The following is a 19,756-nucleotide window of genomic DNA, read 5'->3' on the forward strand; positions in this document are numbered from 1 at the left end:
GCTTTGGTAACCCAAAAGGATGAAATTATTGCAGCTAGAGATGAAACAATTCTTCATCGCGAAGATCAGATCATGGAGAGTGATCATCTTATCACCCAACGTGATGCTGTTATAGAATTTCTACAAGAGCATATTCATGATCTGATGCTCGAAGCGGATGATGCTCAGGCTCATATTGAAGAATTGCAGCAGCAACCTATCCTTCCTGCTATACCCCTAGTACCTGAAGAGGAAGAAGAAGAAGACCCAGAGGAAATTGAGGGTATTTCAGAGATTGATTCTGAGCATGGGGACCCCGTTATTAGTCCCCATCACTCTCTTTCTGGCAGTCAATCTTCTGTAGGAAATTTCGACGATTTTTAAATCGTCAACTTTCAAGATGTAATCTAAGGGAATGTAATAGTTTAAGTAGTCAAACTTCACGCCATTTGATGTAATATAGATGGCCTATGTAGTGAACTTTCGATATGCGATGTGAGAACTGTCTGAGTTAGCAATGTAATATAATTTCCGGTTTCATCATCTTGTTCATTGTCTTTAAATTTTGAGATGAGATGATTTGCGGAATATATGCATTGATATTGTCTTCTGAAATTGGGAGTAAGGATATATGGTTAATAATGGACATCTCCTTTATTTCAGATGGTTGGAGCTACAAGAGGAACCCCGGAGGGTTTCAGGGCTGATCAAGCCAGTGGTTCTCAGCAACCACCACCACCTCCTCCCAACCTTGCCGAAGTCATGGCTCGGCAAACGGAATTACTTAATATGTTGGTTCAAGCTCAACTGAATCAACAGCAACAATTCCGAGGAGGTAGGGATGATCGTAATCCTCCTGTGGCTAGCTACCAGGATTTCCTCAGTACCCAACCGCCTTTCTTCAGTAAGGCCGAGGAACCATTAGATGCTGATGCCTGGCTCCACATCATTGAGTCGAAGTTCGCTCTCCTGACCATACCATGTGCGGATTCTAGCAAGGCTTTCTTTGCTGCTCAACAACTTCGTGGTGCTGCTAGAATCTGGTGGGACAATTTTTATGCCATGCAACCAGCAGAGCATGTCATCACATGGGATGAATTCCGGGTCGCTTTCAGAGCGCATTATATACCCGCAGGATTATTGGAGCGAAAGCTTAACGAGTTCCTGGCTCTTACACAAGGTGCCAACACAGTTTTGCAGTACGCACAGAATTTCAATCATCTGTGCCAGTATGCCGGGTATCACGCAGATAATGATACCAAGAAACAAGACCGCTTCCGTCGGGGCCTGAATACCAAACTTAAGGAGCGCCTGAACCTTGTAAAGGCAAACACTTTCAGTGAGTTGGTCAACATGGCCTTGACTCAAGAAGACTGCATTGTGGCGCATTCCGCCGAGAAGAAGCGGAAGAACCCTGCTGGACCCTCGAGTGCGCAACCACCGAGGTATCGGGTTGTTCCTAATACGCCGCCCAGAGCACCACAACGTAATGCCCCTACGGGAAGATTGGTTTTTAGGCCGCCTCAGCAGCAAGGAAGGTTCAGACCTCCTGTGCCACTACAACAAGCACAACAATCTGGCCAACGGCCAAATGTTCCGCAAGTGCCACAAAAGGGCAACAATTATCGCTGCTACAATTGCGGAAGTGCGGATCACCTTATCCGAGATTGCCCGCGGCCAAAGAAAACCAATCAAGGGCAGAGCTCCAATCAGGGAAACCAGAATAAGGGAAAGAAGCCAGTGATGCAAGTTCGTCAAGGACGGATTAACTTCACCACTTTGGCAGAACTTCTAGATGGAGCTCCTGTCATGTCGGGTACATTTTCTATTTACCATAAACCAGTTGTTACTTTATTCGATTCTGGAGCAACACATAGCTTTATTAGTAACAACTGTGGAACCCGACTAGGACTTGAATTTTGTTCTATCCAGGGGTCATATATGATCTCTACCCCTGGAGGAAAAATTACTTCCAACCAAATGAGTAGAAATGTACCACTTCAGTTAGGTAGTATAGAGATAAAAACTGATTTGGTGTTAATAAGTTTGGAGGGTATCGATCTTATACTTGGAACAGACTGGATGACTAAACATCAAGTCCGGTTAGATATCTGTTTCCGAGTGGTTGAAATCAATTCACCATACTATGGGATTACCACTCTTTATCTACCCCAGCCAGAGTATCTGCACCCCTGCACATATGTTATCACGGATATTAAAGTCAAGGATATTCCGATAGTATGTGAATTTCCCGATGTCTTTCCCGATGATCTGCCTGGAATGCCACCAGATCGAGACATCGAGTTCATTATTGAACTTCAACCTGGCACTGCTCCAATTTCAAAAAGGGCGTATCGTATGCCTCCAAACGAATTGGCAGAACTGAAAATTCAGTTGCAAGATCTTCTTGATAAAGGTTATATCCGCCCCAGTGCTTCACCTTGGGGTTGTTCTGCTCTCTTTGTCAAGAAGAAAGACAATAGCCTGAGATTATGTGTCGACTACCGTCCACTCAATGCGGTTACCATCAAAAATAAGTATCCGCTTCCCCGCATTGATATTTTGTTTGATCAACTAGCTGGAGCAAAGGTCTTTTCCAAGATTGATTTACGCTCTGGTTATCATCAAATCAAAATCAGGCCTAGTGACATTCCAAAAACGGCCTTCTCAACCAGATATGGACTTTATGAATATCTGGTCATGTCATTTGGACTTACAAATGCGCCGGCATATTTCATGTATCTCATGAATTCTGTATTTATGCCGGAGCTTGATAAATTTGTTGTGGTCTTCATCGATGATATTCTGATCTACTCTAGAACCAAAGAAGACCATGCTAACCATTTACGTGTCGTTCTTCAACGATTACGGGATCATCGCCTTTATGCAAAATTTTCCAAATGTGAATTCTGGCTAGATAGTGTGAAATTTTTGGGACATACTATTTCTAGTCAAGGCATATCGGTTGATCCAACCAAAGTTCAAGAAGTTATGGACTGGAATCCTCCCACTTCAGTCCATCAAATACGAAGTTTCCTTGGATTGGCAGGCTATTATCGCCGATTCATTCCAGACTTCTCCAAGATAGCTAAACCCATGACTGAGCTACTCAAGAAAGAAGTTAAGTTCCGTTGGGACGAGAAGTGTGAGGAAGCATTTCACACTTTGAGAAAACTTCTGACGACTGCTCCAGTACTAGCTCAGCCAGATAGTAACCAGCCTTTTGATGTCTACTGCGACGCTTCTGGAATTGGCCTTGGTTGTGTTCTTATACAAAACAACCGAGTTATTGCTTATGCATCCCGAGCACTTCGGACTCATGAGCAAAATTATCCAACACATGATCTTGAATTGGCAGCAGTTATTCATGCTCTCAAGATCTGGAGACATCATCTTATGGGTGCTAAGTGTAACATTTACACTGACCATAAGAGCCTCAAGTATATTTTCACTCAAGCTGATCTAAATATGAGGCAAAGGCGTTGGTTGGAGTTAATCAAAGATTATGACCTTGAGGTACACTATCATCCGGGCAAAGCTAATGTGGTTGCGGACGCACTTAGCCGCAAGTCACATTGTCACTGTTTGACCATATCCACTTTTAATGACACTCTTTGCCATCAAATGCGGAGACTCAATCTGGAGATTATTCCCCAAGGTAGTTTAAACTTGATCTCCGTTGAGTCTACTTTGCGGGATAAGATCATCATGTCGCAACTACATGATGAAGGTGTCAAAATTATTAAATCCAAGCTATCCCAAGGAGAAGCTAAGTATCGATGTTTTCACACTGATCGTCAAGGAGTCCTATGGTTCAACGATCGACTTGTTGTGCCTAAGGATCATCAACTTCGTAAGCAAATCCTCGACGAAGCACATTTGTCCAAATTCTCTATTCATCCTGGTAGCACCAAGATGTATCACGATCTTCGGCAACATTTTTGGTGGACCAGAATGAAGAGAGAAATTGCCAAATATGTGTCTGAGTGCGATACATGCCAGAGAGTCAAAGCCAGTCATCTCAAGGCTTCTGGTACACTTCAGCCATTACCCATTCCGTCATGGAAATGGGAAGACATCAGTATGGATTTCATTGTCGGTCTTCCCTACACATCTCAGAAACATGACTCCATATGGGTAATCATCGATAGACTCACAAAAACAGCTCATTTTCTTCCGGTGCATACCACTTACTCTGCTAAGAAGTATGCCGAAGTCTATCTTGAACAAATCGTTCGATTACATGGGGTTCCAAAAACTATCATATCTGATCGTGGGCCTCAATTTATTGCACGGTTCTGGGAGCAATTGCAATCAGCTCTAGGGACCAAATTGATTCGAAGTTCTGCATATCACCCCCAAACTGATGGGCAGACTGAGCGAGTTAACCAAATTCTTGAAGACATGCTCCGAGCTTGTATTATTCATTATGGTACAAGTTGGGACAAGTGTCTTGGTTTAGCTGAATTTGCCTACAACAACAGTTACCAAGCTAGTCTTCAAATGGCTCCTTTCGAAGCGTTATACGGTCGCAGATGCCGAACTCCTTTGAGTTGGTCAGAGGCCGGTGAACGCAAAGTCTTCGGACCAGACCTAGTTGTTGAAGCCGAAGATAAGGTTAAGATTATTCAATCTAATCTTAAAACCGCTCAGTCCAGACAAAAGAGTTATGCAGATAAGAGGAGGAAACCTCTGCAATTCCAAATAGGAGATTTCGTCTATCTCCGAGTATCACCAACCAAAGGCGTCCAACGCTTTGGCATAAAGGGGAAGTTAGCACCTCGGTATGTCGGACCCTTTGAAATTCTTGATGTTTGTGGCCCAGTGGCTTACAGACTTCGTCTCCCATCTCAATGGGCGGCTATTCACGATGTCTTTCACATCTCTCAACTTAAGAAGTGTGTCAAAGTACCCACAGAAATCGTTGAGACAAGTACCCTTGAGATTGAACCTGATTTGTCGTACATCGAACAACCTCTTCGAATTCTGGATACTAAGGAAAGATTCACCAGAAGAAGGGCAGTTAAAATGTACAAGATCTTGTGGGATCATCACACTGAAGAAGAAGCGACTTGGGAAACTGAGTCTTATCTTCAACGGAATTTTCCAGACTTCCTTCAAGCCAATCCCCAAATCTAATTATCCATTTCTGTTCAGCTTCAGAATCTCGGGACGAGATTCTTTTAAGGGGGGAAGGCTGTGATATCCAGGTAGTTAATCAAATAGATACTAAGTTTAGGTGTAATATATGTAAGCAGGATATAGTGTATACAAGTGTACAAAGCAATAAGGGTACATTTGTAAATTATAAGTCTTATAAATTTTCATGTGCAAGTATGTGAAAATGATCCTAAGTGTCAAATTTCAGATGGTTATAGAAAAGAAAAGAGCAAAAGATAAATAAACACTAAGGGAAATAGGCTTAATATGAAATTAAGGACCTTTATGTAATTATTACAAACATATAAGGATTTACATGTGAAATGGTAAAAGATAAAAGTAAAACTCAGTTTTACCTAAGGACTAAAGTGTAAAAAGAACTAGTAATGATGACTGCAGGAAAACTTGCAAAAAGACCCTAAGCATTAAAGCAAATTGTTTGAATTACAAGACAAAGCGTATAATTTGAATGGTGCTCTAAAGTTTAAAATAAAACTTTATTCTTTGAGATTTTGAACTTGAACCTTAAAGCAATCTTGTAGAATTTAAAATTCTCTACAACTTTCATGTAGAGCACTTTTCCATTTAACCTTTGTAGCAGTGAGAAAACTTTACTTTACAAAGGAATCCCTGGAAATTTCTAAAATTACGAATCAGTCCTTCTGACTCCTGTCTACCTTCTTCCTCCTCTGGCACCTCTGCTTCTCCTCTGCTCCGTTCTGCTTCTGCCGCCCACCGCCGGCACGGCTTCCCGAGCACCACCTCCTGCTCTTGCACGTGCCCACGCGTCGCCTGAGGACCCTCCCACCGCACTAGCCCTTCCTCGGTGTCGCCCCGTACACCCGCCACGGGAACCCGACCGCCCGTCGGCCGCCACCACATCGCCGCCGTGGAGGACGCCTGCCCAGGCCGTAAAGCCTTTCCCTTTCACGCGCACAAGCACTACCAGAACCTCTACATCCCATTTCCCATTTTGCCGTGGTATTTCCTGAACCTTACGCCCACAATCCGCACTACTCCTCTCTCCCAGCTCCGGCCGCGCTCGGCACCGCCGTGGGCAGCTCATCCCGAGCCACTTCACGCCACCACCGTGCTTTAGCCTGCACCACACCACCCCTACGACGCTCCCTGACCCGCCAATTGGGTTCTTGAGGCCCTACATTGGCTCTCCGACGAGCTCCCCGAGCTTCCTTGCCGCCGCCGGGATCAGTCCACCGTGGGGCTCCACCTTCCGGCCTCCCCTAGCCCCAACTGGCCCCGGCCTGAGATCCGGCACATCCTCAGGCAGCTCCCCGACCTCTCCACCGTCGTCCAAAGGCACCAGAACACTGCCCCACCGAGCCACTTCGCCGCCGGCCGCAGGTCCTCGTCGCGCCGCCGCTCCGAGCCATCTCCCTCCAATTCCCGGCTCGCGCAGGTGCGCATCAAGCCCTAGATGCTCTTCCGCCCTTCTGTTCCCATCCCCAGAGCTCGCCGTCACCGGAATCGACCGGTCAACGTCGGGTTGTTGTCTTGACCGAGGGGGGGATTGGAACAGGGACTGCGGGTTAGAAGAAACGAAAATCCAGGGGGTTTTGTGCTAAGTTCCAGGGACTGATGTGTAAACCTTGTTTGAGTTATTGCTGTGAACTTTGAAAATGCATAGAAAACAGTAGAAAAATCAGAAAAATATGAAATTGGTTGGGTTAGAAACCTTATGATAAGCTCTATAACTTTTATTTTATCACCATGCCATGAAACTACATAGTTTGTTCTGTATTTTAAATGCTAGTAAAAGGATGCCTTAATTAAATCTTGTGATCCTTAGCCCTGTTGCTGTTAGTTTTTGGAGCATGTATTGTAGGCAATGTAAGTAGTTCTGAGTAAATTTTTGAGGCCTAGATCAGCTCTCTAGCTAGAGTAATTAGTTACTTTTGTTATAAGTCAGTAAAAGCTTGACAATTTAATTTCAGAAGTATTTATACATATTTAGGGATGAAATTTTTACTATAGTCTGGTCTTTATGAGTGTGATATAGCATAAAAATTTTAGAAGCAGAAACCTAATATAACTTAAGTTATAAATTTTAAACTTAGATTGCAAAATAAGTCATAAATAATAATTGGGATGCATGAAAATTTATGGAACTTTTCTAGAATACTAGATTTAAGTAGTTCATGATGTTCTTAAATTGTGAACCCTAATTGTTGTATAAAAACCCTAGTCTTAATATAAAACTCCAATTATATCTTAATATTTCAATGTTAATCTTAATTAGTTTTGTAACTTAGAACCTTTAAGGTAAAATTACCATAAAACCTAACCATGATAATTTTCATAAATATTAATTATTTATCTTAATTTAAGATTTGGTTAAATAATTCAAGTTAGCCACAATTAAGTAATAACCAAAGGTTAATTACAATGTCTACTAATAAAATAAATAAAAATTGCTAAGTGTGTGTAATGTTGCTTAAGGTAATTAAATACACTACCCAGTAGAGTTAAATTAGATGTTTAAGGTAACCCACCACGGTTGCCTAACGAGACTAGTTAGTTTAATTAGTACTCGATAAATGACTGCCCAGTACGAGGTAGTTAGATTATCGTCGTAATGTAATTTTCTTTAAGATGGATTGCAACTTTATCGGGAAGTAAAATAAAAGTAAGAGCATCCCATAACTTGTAATTTTGCATCTCATATAGATTCGACTACGCTCGCTGACGGGGATTATCAACTGCTCCCGGAACAAGAAGGAGATTATTCGGAAGACCCCGGGACTTTTATTGCGGATTTCTCTGAAGCCCCGAACCAAGGTTCGGAAGAAGCTAATTTGACTAACCCCAACCCTACCAGCGAAGGCAAGCCCCGGACATAACCCCTACCTTATTACACTGCAACTTATATTACTTATATATATATCTCTTTATGCATTAGGTTCTTAGGAATTGTTTGGAAACTTAGTTGCATTGTTCTAGGAACCAATGTATTGAACATTAGAACTGAGTCCGACTAGCTGCTCTGCTTATAGGACCGGTAGAAGTCGAGTGATTTCCTGTCACTCGCGCGACTTAGGAATTGTAATGATTTACATTCCGTTACCACTATAAGGATACCGGACGGGAGTTTTTATGAGGTATCATGGTCAAGATGATACCCCGTCTGTGTTGATGAATTTGATAAGGTCGCAGTGTGTGGTAGCGGTGGTTAAGCGTTTGAAAGTACTAGCCACATGCCGTGAAATATGGTAAGCGGTAAGCCTAGTAACCGATCGGCCCGAGGAGTGGACATACCCCCCACCACATGTATTTGCTTCTTTTGGTTACTTTGTTCGACGTGTAGGCATATGTGTTGCTGGGCAACCAGGAGTACGGGTTTTGTAGTCGCGCTACAGACGTACGTTCTGCACTTTTGTAGTGCATATGACCTGCAGTCGCTTGTGGTGGCCCTGATCCACGAGTCGGAATGAAAGGCAAACGGTTGCTTCGGAATTACCCTGTGGTATTCCAAGCGTGTGTGTTAGGTTTACCTTGCAAGGTTGAATCTCGATTCAGGAATCGTCCGCCTCTCACGATGTATGAGACTGCTTACCCCCTTTATCACATAGAGTAACAAGAGCAATTATGTGATTATTAAAGATGATGTTTGAGTAAAGATTCTACCATGTTTGGATAGTTATAGGTGCTTACTTAGAATGGTTAAATCAACTAGAACCTGAAAGCTAAAAATGGAAAATAAGGACCTACTCTTTGTTGCTTTTCAGCTGAAAACCCTACCCAAAGCTAAAAGCCAGCATGAGTCTAGTTATGGGCTAAGATATACCCAATTCCGGGTAAGTCTTGCTGAGTATTAGTATACTCAGTCTTGCTTTGTTGATTTACTTCAGGTAACCCTTCTGATGAGCCAGCGTTCATTACACCATGGCCTTACCCTTTGCCTGATGGTTGGTCCGTGGAATGGGATCCGTCCCCGGCCAACACAGACCCCACCGAGTGATATTATGCCAGGGCTAGCATAATATCTGTAATGACGCCGTGTATATCGACTCTGTTTTTTTTCAAATTCCGCTGCTTCAACTAGAAACTTGGACTTGTGTTGTAATAAGTTCTCCTCAGTGAGGATAGATGTTATTATGTACATTTTTGTAATATAAACTGCCTGTGGTGTAAATTATTTTGGCATTATATCTCTGGACTCACCTTCGTGTGAGGTACCTTGTTGGATCCTGAGTTCGGTGGTTTATCGGGACGTTACCCGACAGACCAATAGTATTATACTGTTTGAAGTACGAGGTAGCCCTCCAGTAAGGACTAGCGTACTTGAGCCAGTATAATTCAGGTTGGTTCTGCCACATTTCTTTAGTTGTTCAGTCATAGGCTTGGCTATTCTTGAAAACTCAGGAATGAAACGATGATAATAGCCAGCTAGACCAAGAAAACTGCGGATCTGATGGACTGACGTAGGAGGTTTCTAGTCTAATACTTCTTGGACTTTACCGAGATCAACGGATATACCGTCACTGGAAATGGTGTGACCCAGAAATTTAATGGTATCCAGCCAAAATTCACATTTAGAGAATTTGGCATACAAGTGGTGGTCTCTTAATCTCTGAAGAACAATATGGAGATGTTTCGCATGATCTTCTGGATTTTTAGAGTAGATCAGAATGTCATCAATGAAGACCACTATGAATTTGTCGAGTTCTTGCATGAAGACAGAGTTCATGAGATACATAAAGTATGCTGGTGCATTGGTAAGACCAAACGACATGACCAGATATTCATAGAGTCCATATCTGGTGGAAAAGGCTATTTTTGGAATGTCACTCGGCCTGATCTTAATTTGATGATACTTGGAGCAGAGGTCAATCTTAGAGAATATCCGAGCTCCGGCTAACTGATCAAACAGAATGTCAATACGGGGTAGAGGATACTTGTTTTTCATGGTTACCGCATTGAGGGGACGATAATCTACACATAGCCTTAAGCTATTGTCTTTCTTTTTCACGAATAGAGCTGGACAACCCCATGGTGAAGCACTTGGACAAATAAAACCCTTATCAAGGAGGTCCTGGAGTTGGATTTTTAACTCGGCCAGCTCATTGGGTGGCATACGATAGGGCCTCTTAGAGATGGGGGCTGTTCCGGGTTGTAGTTCTATGATAAACTCAATATCCCTATCCGGGGGAATTCCAGGCAAATCATCTGGAAAAACATCTGGGTATTCGCAAACAATAGGGATGTCCCTTAACTTGATCCCTTCTACAGCATAGGCACAAGAGTTATTACACTCCCGTTGTGGAAGATAGAGAATAGTAGGTTCATGATCGAGTGAATCTATCTCCACGGCTCGGGAAGAGATATCAAATGACACTCGGTGCCTAGTCATCCAATCCATACCTAGGAGAACATCCATTCCTTCTAGGTCCAATAACAGTAAGTCTGTTTTTATCAGATTGCTACCCAACTGAATTGGTACTTTTCTATAAATTTGATTAGAGGTAATTTTACCGCCAGGAGTCGCTATCATATAGGTTCCTTTAGTAGGATAGAAATACAAGCCTACTTTTGTTCCACATTTTGAACTGATAAAACTATGGGTTGCACTAGAATCAAAAAGTATAATCACGGGTTGATGGTTTATGGAGAAAGTACCCGTCATTATTGGCACACCCTCAGGGAGTTCGGAGAGAGTTGTGAAGTTCACCCTCCCCTGGCGGACTTGTACCATCTGCTTCTTGCCCTTGCCCTTGTTATTCGGGCTGGATGTTTGCCCTTGGAAAGATTTCCTGGGTTTAGGGTAATCCTTGATAAAATGGGACGGGCTGCCACAGTTGAAACAACAATTGTTGTTGTCTCCTTGATTGGATGGCGGAAAGCTCGGCCTCGGTCTTTGCTGCTGTTGCTGCTAGGGTTGTGGTGTCGGCGGCCGATTGAATCGAGCCTGCTGGGGAGGCCTGGCTACCCATCTGCCTAGTAGATTATTTCGGAATAGGGCTCGGGTAGCGGTGTTCTGGACCAACCGATACCTTGGCTGCTGCATGTTCGAGGGTCCAGTGGGTGTCTTCCGTTTCTTTTCTGCCCGGTGGGCTGAGATGCAATCCTCTTGAGTAATGGCCATATTGACCAGTTCGTTGAGTTGTCGGCCCTTACCAGGTTCAGCCGTTCCTTAAGCCTTGTGTTTAGGCCTCGACGGAAACGATCCCGTTTACGGGCGTTAGTGTCCGCATGATAACCTGCATACTGGCACAGGTGATTGAAGGCCTGTGCATATTGCATAACAATGCGGGTTCCCTGGGTCAAGGTCAGGAATTCATTGAGTTTTCGCTCAATGAGTCCCTCTGGAATGTGGTGCGCTTTGAAAGCGGTCCGGAATTCATCCCATGTAACAACATGACCAGCCGGCTGCATGGCGTAGTAATGGTCCCACCATATGCGAGCGTTGCCGTGAAGTTGTTGAGCTGCGAAGGGTGCTTTGTTCGCGTCTGAGCATGGTACAGACAACAACGCGAACTTGGATTTTATATTGCGGAGCCATGCGTCAGCATCGAGGGGCTCATCTGCTTTATGGAACAATGGGGGCTGAGTGCTGAGAAAGTCTTGGTAACCAGCCGATGGATGTTCATCACGGCCTCGGGACGGGTGATGAAACTGGTTCATCTGGGCCTGTACTAGCTGGTTAAGGAGTTCCATCTGTCGTGCCATGACTTCCGCTAGATTTAGCGGTGCTGGTGGCGGTTGTCGGGAACCGCTAGCTTGGTCTGGCCGGAAACCTTCCGGGGTTCCACGTGTAGCTCCAACCATCTGAAACCAAGGAGATGTCCATTATTAACAACATATTCTTGCTCCCATTTTCAGAAGACATACTGCTACTAAACAGATATGTAATTCACATATTTTGTTTATCCGACTCATTCAAAAGGGCAAGGATATCGATATGCACTACCGGTCTCAAAGCTTAGATTTACGGCAGAAACTAGTTATCCTTAATATATTACATTAGGGATGGTCTACTTGCTAATAGTTTAGCCACATGTACACATGCCATATATATATTACAGCAAATGGCCTTGGGTCCAGGTAAACTACTCACTACTTATGTCACAACATTCTACACTAGTTACATCAGAAAGATCGACGATTTGGATAGCCTAGAAATCGTCAAGATTGCCTATGGAGGACTGGCTGCCGGAAGAGGGGTGATTTGGCTGAGGGTTAGGCTCTGGGTTTCTGTGCTCAGAGTCGAGATCAGAAACTCCTTCGATTTCCTCCGGTTCTTCTTCTTCACCTTCAAGTGCTTCAAGTACAACAGGAGGTACTGGCTGCTGCTGAAGTTCATTGATGTGAGCGACAGTGTCGTCAACTTCAAGGTTGAGGTCATGGACTTGCTCTTGGAGGAACTCAATAATCGCGTTACATTGAGTGATTATTGTATCACTCTCATTGATCTGATCCTCCCGATGGACAATAGTCTCGTTTCGCTCTGCGATAATTTCCTCCTTTTCCGTGACCAAGGCTTGAAGCTCCTCTATCTGAGTGACTTGTCGATCAGCATTTCTATAGTGTCCTTGAGCTATACTGGTCAACTGACTCATACCGCGGCGCAGCAAGATCTGATAGTGGTGCTGAACATTCATAAACCTGATAGTACCATGGAGTGTCTCTTCAGCTAAATCTCCTAGCATGTGGCCATAATGAGCTATCCGGAAATTCCACTCTGGATCACTGAAATCTATTGCAGGGAATAGGCTGATAGGATGCCCTGCAACTTCCATAGGATGCTGGTCGCAGAAAGTGTGGATGACCTCATGAGCTACGGTCTCAATGGTATCGACGAGACGATAGCCAACCACATCGACCTCGATGGGCTGCCACTGAGAGCGAAAAGGATGCTGTGGAATGGTCATCTTAACTCTGCACCGAGGAACACCTTCCTCCCTATATTCCACTCCATCATACTGTGGGGGCTTGGTGTAAAAGAATAGCCTAAGGGATTCCCATAAGAGATGGGGAAAACCCTCCCAGTGCAAGGCATTGGTATGGAGATGCCCTGCGTAATCCCAAAATATGTTTGAAGGAGCCGCCATCTGAAGCAAGAATTCAAATGGTGAGATTTGAAGGATACCGAAAACTGACCTAAGGCTACTACAAGAATCCTATTGAAACCACACTAGAGATAGACAATACTCTATATGTCCTTAAAAGAACAACACATTCAATGCACTCACTTTGCTTGATGATGGATTATGCATGCACGTACGATTTGACCTCACAACCAAAATAATTGCCAAATATCTTTGGACTTACGTGGTTAATTTCGGTGGCATAATACATACGTCTCTCTAATAACTAGTCGATAAGTTCTATCCGTCTTAACCTCTTAATCGTGGTTAGTGTACCTACAGAAAACCATATTTATATAACATGAACCTTTCATGGCAGCACGATATGAAAGCGTCCCCAAATAGTACTGTTCACTATAGAAACAGTATCCCTACAATTTCTGCCGTACGGATGACGTTAGCATACGTTACATCCGCAACGTATTCACGGGGGTACCATATAAAATGGGGGTATGAACAGCGATCACCATACCCTGTGCCGAATCATATACTCCCAATATGATCAACTAATCATTCATATATTGGCAGCATCTCAGGTAAGCCACTACTTGAGAAACTGCGTTCGGTTCGCATCACCGACGGGAAGGCCAATCTCCCTTAGTTGGTTGAGGATCCTTACCTTCTTACCTTCTTGTCTCAACGTTATGGAACAAAACAATACGAATAGGTATCTAGGTTTGGTTGTACTCGAAAGTAAGTTTTAACAGAAAGTGGTGCGGCAAGTTAAAGCTGACTATTGTTGTTGGCCAAAACCCGCCGGCAAGCAGTGACAGGCAACACGAGGAGCCGGGAGGCTTCCGGGACGGCTGGTGGGCCCCGGTCCCTCGGTCAACGGCCCAGCGATCCGGCGCGCACCCTGGCTTGAAGTCGCTAGGCGTGCCACCTGATCCTGCACCTGATCAGGAAGGTGTGACGTATCAAATTCCTGTATGCACAGACATGTGTAAAGATTAGTCCGAGCCGTGATCGGCTCATCACTTCCTCCCCGGTATCGGCTATAGAGAGCCGATTGCATCAATACCAGATCGGATCTTTGGAACAGGCAATGTATATATATGCTTATTGACAAAACAAATCTTGCTTCATAAATATCAATCTAATCCAATCTACAACGACTAAGCCCTCATTGCACGATCGGAACATCCTACACGTGATTGAGCCTAACGAATACATAAAAGCATCGGAGCAGACAATCTAAACAGAGACCATAGAACCAGCCAGAGAGCCGATTCCTAGAGCAACCTCTATTCGAGCTACGATCCGATACTAAACATACTGCCGGAACTTTCAGCTCGTTTGCAAGGCCTAATCATGCACATATTGAACTAAATCTCCAAATAACTAGAAACTAGCTGTAACAGATCGGATCTGCGGATAAAGATAAAGCAAGATGTGACCATCGTATTCATGATCGAACACGACGATTACTAAGCACACGTGAGCAACGAACAAAGCATGAATAGGATACACAAAAGATAACATTACTCTAAGTGCGCTAAGATAACTAGTGCTACTCGCCATCTACAGGGCTTCAGCACGAGCAACACATAAAACAAACGAGCAAAGGTGATGCTACCCCGATCATGCAGAGCATGATCGGGGCCGCATGGCACTTACCCGATGAAAAACCCTAAAACAGGAGAGGCGATGCACCGAGAGTTGTTGATGAATGATTCTGTCTCTTTTTTATTCATGGTACATATTTATAGTCCGTAGACTTGTCGTCCTTAACTAACCCTAACCAAACATGACACAAACCTTAACTGCCTATGTCTAAATTTACACGGCCTTTCTGGCCCCAATCACCCGCACAAGGTCCGATTCGCAAGCTTATCGTAACTGTCTTCTAGGCCCATCTTGCTCCATGGCCCACTTTTGGCCCATCTAGATTATGGTGATAACACATGCCCCCTGGTTTCAGCAATGGTAATTCCGAAATCACCTATTTTAAAATTGCCTCGACCCTTCGGCTTCCGATCCGTATAGCCACGCCCTTTCAACTTCCAACGGATGTGACTGCTCTGTATCAGTCTCCTAGGGAACCATTACGGTTCCGATTCACTTCACCTCTCTGTTTACCCTTATAAACTTACCCCTGGCATCTTCCCCAATCATCTTTCTCTCACAGCCATTAACCATTGCGCTCCTTCTTTTCTCTTGTCATGGCTTCTTCTTCTTCTGCCTCCTCCGTCATTTCTTTTGAATCCGAAACCTCCCGAGAGCCAACTCTAGAATATGATCCGATAGCTGCTTACGAAGTCCGTGCCCCCCTGCATTGGGATGCAAAAGAATGGGATTTCCATTCCCAGTCAGAGGATGATAAATCCCTGACCAATGGTGAGGATCTTGCACTTCTCTTCGGAGCCGAGCTGGAGGAAGACGAAGATGATGCATCTTGGGGGGAAGACTTCTCCTCCTCGGAAGAAAGAGTCGATTCCTTTTCCTCCGAAGAAGATCCGATGGCAGGTAACTTGCTCTTTGGCGGATCATCGGATGAAGCTTCCGACGATACCGAAGAAGCCGAAGACGATGACGGCTTCACCAGCAACAGCAGCGAGAATGATGACAGCGGCGACAACAGTAGCGATGATAGTGGTGCTAGCGTTGCTCCACCGGCCAAGCGCCGCAAGACTACTGGCGTGTACTGGTGGTAGGCTGTAGCACCACCATTAGTTTGTCTCAAGGAGCAGTTAGCTCTTCTTTTGTACTTGCTGCTTTGCTGTGAATAGAATCCTCTTTTGCATCAGTAAATTTCTTGCACATAACAATCTGCTCAAGAGCCGATGGCAACGCATCAGCCTTAGAGTGTACCAGTCCGGATCCGAAATAACCTTCCAATTTACTTTACCCTCTGCCGAACCTCAAATCCAAAACAGATCTTTGGAGATTCTGGGATCCAGGCTAACTTCGAACTTCTTTTGCTCATAAACCCTAGCCGCAGAATCTTCCTCTGATCCTTGAGACGCACATTTGATCCTGCGCCGCCAACCCTAGATCTATTCTCCAAGATCTCGATTCAAGACTCCCGATGGCGGAATCTTCGAACACCGCCGCCGCCATCTTCGGTTTGAAGGTAAACTTCGACCCCCATTAATTTAATGCAGCAACCATAAAATTTACTGCGTGGTTAAATGACTCCTTCCTCGGCAATCTTGCTTTCTTGGGGTTTTTTCAGGCTTCCGATATCTTCTTACCGCACCCTTCTTCCCCCAATTCTTTCTGCCTCGGGCCTCGTTCCTACGAGAAGCCCATAGATCTGATTTCATCTGAAGCTAATCGGATCCCTTTCGTGAGTCAGGACATAGATTTAGAGTCTTGGTCAGATACCCTCCACGCTTGGCCAAACCCTCCTGAAGGTTGGATAGTTTGGTATAACAGAATGGCGGATGCCTACCAGCCCCTATGGGAATCCATCGGGATAGCTGATGCTCTGTCTCTGTCCCTTTCTCCTCTTGGAAAAGATGAGAACCTTCTGAAGACCATTGGCTACTTCTGGTCCGATGCCTTGAATTGTTTTCTTTTTGGGCATGGTCCGATGACACCAACGCTGCTGGATGTTATGATGATCGCTGGCTTAGACATATCATCAGCTTGTCCCTCTGCTTACAGGCTCTCTGTAGTCCCCTTTAAACTGTCTTCCAAAGCAGAATGTACTAACTGGAGTACATACTTGAACCAACACCAGAAGAGCAAGGGTCCCGTATCGGAGAAGGAGCACACGGCCTTTCTAAATTTGTGGCTTGAACATTTCCTCTTCTGTGGCCCTTCCCTTGCTCCAACCAAGAATTACCTCTCTCTCTGGCTTACGAGCTGGCCAAGGGTCACCCTGTTGGCCTTGGTAAATTATTCCTTGGGGAACTTTACAGATACCTTCATCTGATGACTTTGAGCCTTCTTTCACAGAAGAAACTCAGAACTGGTGGTCCGTGGTGGTTCATCCAGTTATGGGCTCATCTTTACTTCCAGAGCTTCATTCCCAATTTCCCTTCTCTAGTCGGCAATTCTTTCCCTGACCTGAGTGGGAGGCAAATTAGGTGCACTAGCTTCGGGCAGGCTCTGTACAGTATTCCCGGCGGGAAATTGACCTCCAGACGCCTTACGTTGGTTCAGGATCTTTTACCGAGGCCTAGACAGCCCCAACTTTCTCCCGTGTATTGATTCTGAACTCTTTGAGAACCCAGCCATGTTCCGGCTAGCTGATTTTGCCTATGACGCTGACACCAGGCGTCTGTACTCCATCATGGTTCGGCCCTGTCTTCTTCCGGTTGGCATGAGTACTTCCAATCGGATTATGAAGCCAGGGTACGAGTTTTACCAGCTGGTCGTAGCAGCCCGGCAGCTTGGTCTTGGACAAGTACCACCTCATTTCCTTCTTCACCTCCTGATGTCAAATAGAGTGGATCTCCCTGATGCTGTAACCACCCAAAGGTGTTACAGTCTTTTTTCAGACCTTCCCCTATCTGTCCCTGCCAATCTTACCTTCACTTCTTCCGCTGTCGATTTTGAGGGATGGTGGTCGATGTGGAAAACTCACGTTTTTCGAAGAGCTCTGGGTCCGATGCTGCAGCAGATTCATTCCGAATATGAAATTCCCGCCGGAGAGGTATTGCCTCTTGACTAATGTTTCTTTTTTGACTTTTATTGGCCTCTTTCTGATTTCATTCTTTGTTTCTGCAGCAAGAAGATGGCCCAGAGCCGATGAATGATGATGGGTCACCCTTTTGTTTCTTGCCAGTTGCCCCTGTGGTTCTCTTCGGCAAGAATGCACCTCCTCCTTCAAAGAGCATAATGCAAATTCAGCCCAGCACTGCCAAGCTGACCCCCAAGCGGAAGCGATCCTCTGAAGCTGTTGCCCCCCGAGCTCATGCTAAGACGAGGAAAGTCCTCGTCAAGAAGGTCCGGAAGGAAGCTACACCATCTTCTCCTAACCCAGAGGTCCCGGTCGCCAACCAGGTTTGGATCACCTTCCCCCTTTTATATAGCCAACCTTTTGTTCACTGTCATCTTCTTTAATTTCACTCTTTCCCCCTGCAGCCTGTCATTGTGGATGTCTCTAGTGGGGAAGAACCCCCACGCCAACAGGGCTTAGCTTTGGAGGTGCCAGAGGATGTGGATGTGCCCATTAGAGCTTTGATCACCCTTCATGGTCCTGATGCGGCAGTCCTGGAGGGCCCTTCTGCATCGGCCGACATCCCGACTACTTCGCCAGGTACGCAGGAGCCGGTCGTGACAGCGTCCCTTGTTAGCCCCTCCCTGGAAGGACCATCCACCGCCTCAGCCACTGCCAACCTCCCTGCGCGAGAGACACATCCAGCAGAGCCGACCGCTATCTCATTGGCTGTTGCTCCCGCAGAGCCGACTGCTATCTCATCGACTGTTGCTTCTTCTTCTGGAGACGTGGCTCCTCTGGCCTCTACCATCATCGTTCAACTTTTGGAAGGGACGCGCCCTCAGGAGCTGATCGTTCCTCCATCGGCTATCACCACCTCTCTCTCGAGACAGGTATGCCTTATTCTTTTTAATTACTTCGGTCTTTTTCCGCGGTGCCTTGCTCACCCTCTTTTCCTTCAGAATGTGGATCTTTCAGAGCTCCTCGCGTTCGATCCTGCCTTAATCGGGTCGGCCATATTGGAAGCCGATGACTCTCCCCTGGACTTGACCAGCACTGCCAATCAACTTCTCCGCATGAAGGATCTTCTATTGGGTCCGATCGACGCCCTGATCCAGGATTCCAGCGTGGTGAAACAAATCCTTGATGAGGTCAACTCCCAGCTCCCTATGAGCCTTCAGGTCAAGCTTTTGCCGGCCGGGTACCTCCCTTCTTTCCGAGCAAAAGTGGCAGAGGCTCGCCATAGGATTGAGACTCGGCGTTCCCAATCGCTCCTGAGGACTATCATCGCCGAGATGTGCCAGTCAGTCAACAAGAAGAAAGCCGCACTCGACGCCAAGGTTGACACATCTGCCTCTGCCCAGCGGCTTCATCTCCTAGAGAGAGAACTAGAAGACCTTGAGGCTAAAGTCTGGGCCACCAAGCAGCGCATTTAAGAGGAGAAGGATCTTATCGCGGGTTCCAAGCAGGAGGCAGCAATCTTGACCGCCGAGCTGAAGGCAAACCTGGCCGAGCTGAGCAGCCTGAGCAAACAAGTGGTGCCGGGGGCGGACGAAGAGGACGAAGCGGTGATTGCTGAAGTTGACCGCATCCTTCTCGACGCCATTGCTGCCATCAATGATTTCCTCCAGAAAGCCTGCCCAAGATGAACTCTGTATTTTCATGTCGTGACCCTGAAGTTGATGGTTATACATCGGCTATTTGATAACCTGTGGTGATTAATTGCTACAAAAACTTCTAAAGTCGATGGTTTTACATCGGCTGTTCTAATGCCTTTTGTTAACATATGGGCTGATCATACTCATCGGCCTCCTTTTTTACTTCTTGTCTTGCCAAAACGCCATCGGCTTGGCCCGTGTCACCTTTCTTAGCTTACTTGTCATATCGGTTTATTGCCTGATGGGTG

This window comes from Panicum hallii, chromosome 1, assembly GCF_002211085.1.
Source record: "Panicum hallii strain FIL2 chromosome 1, PHallii_v3.1, whole genome shotgun sequence".
Lineage (NCBI taxonomy): Eukaryota > Viridiplantae > Streptophyta > Magnoliopsida > Poales > Poaceae > Panicum > Panicum hallii.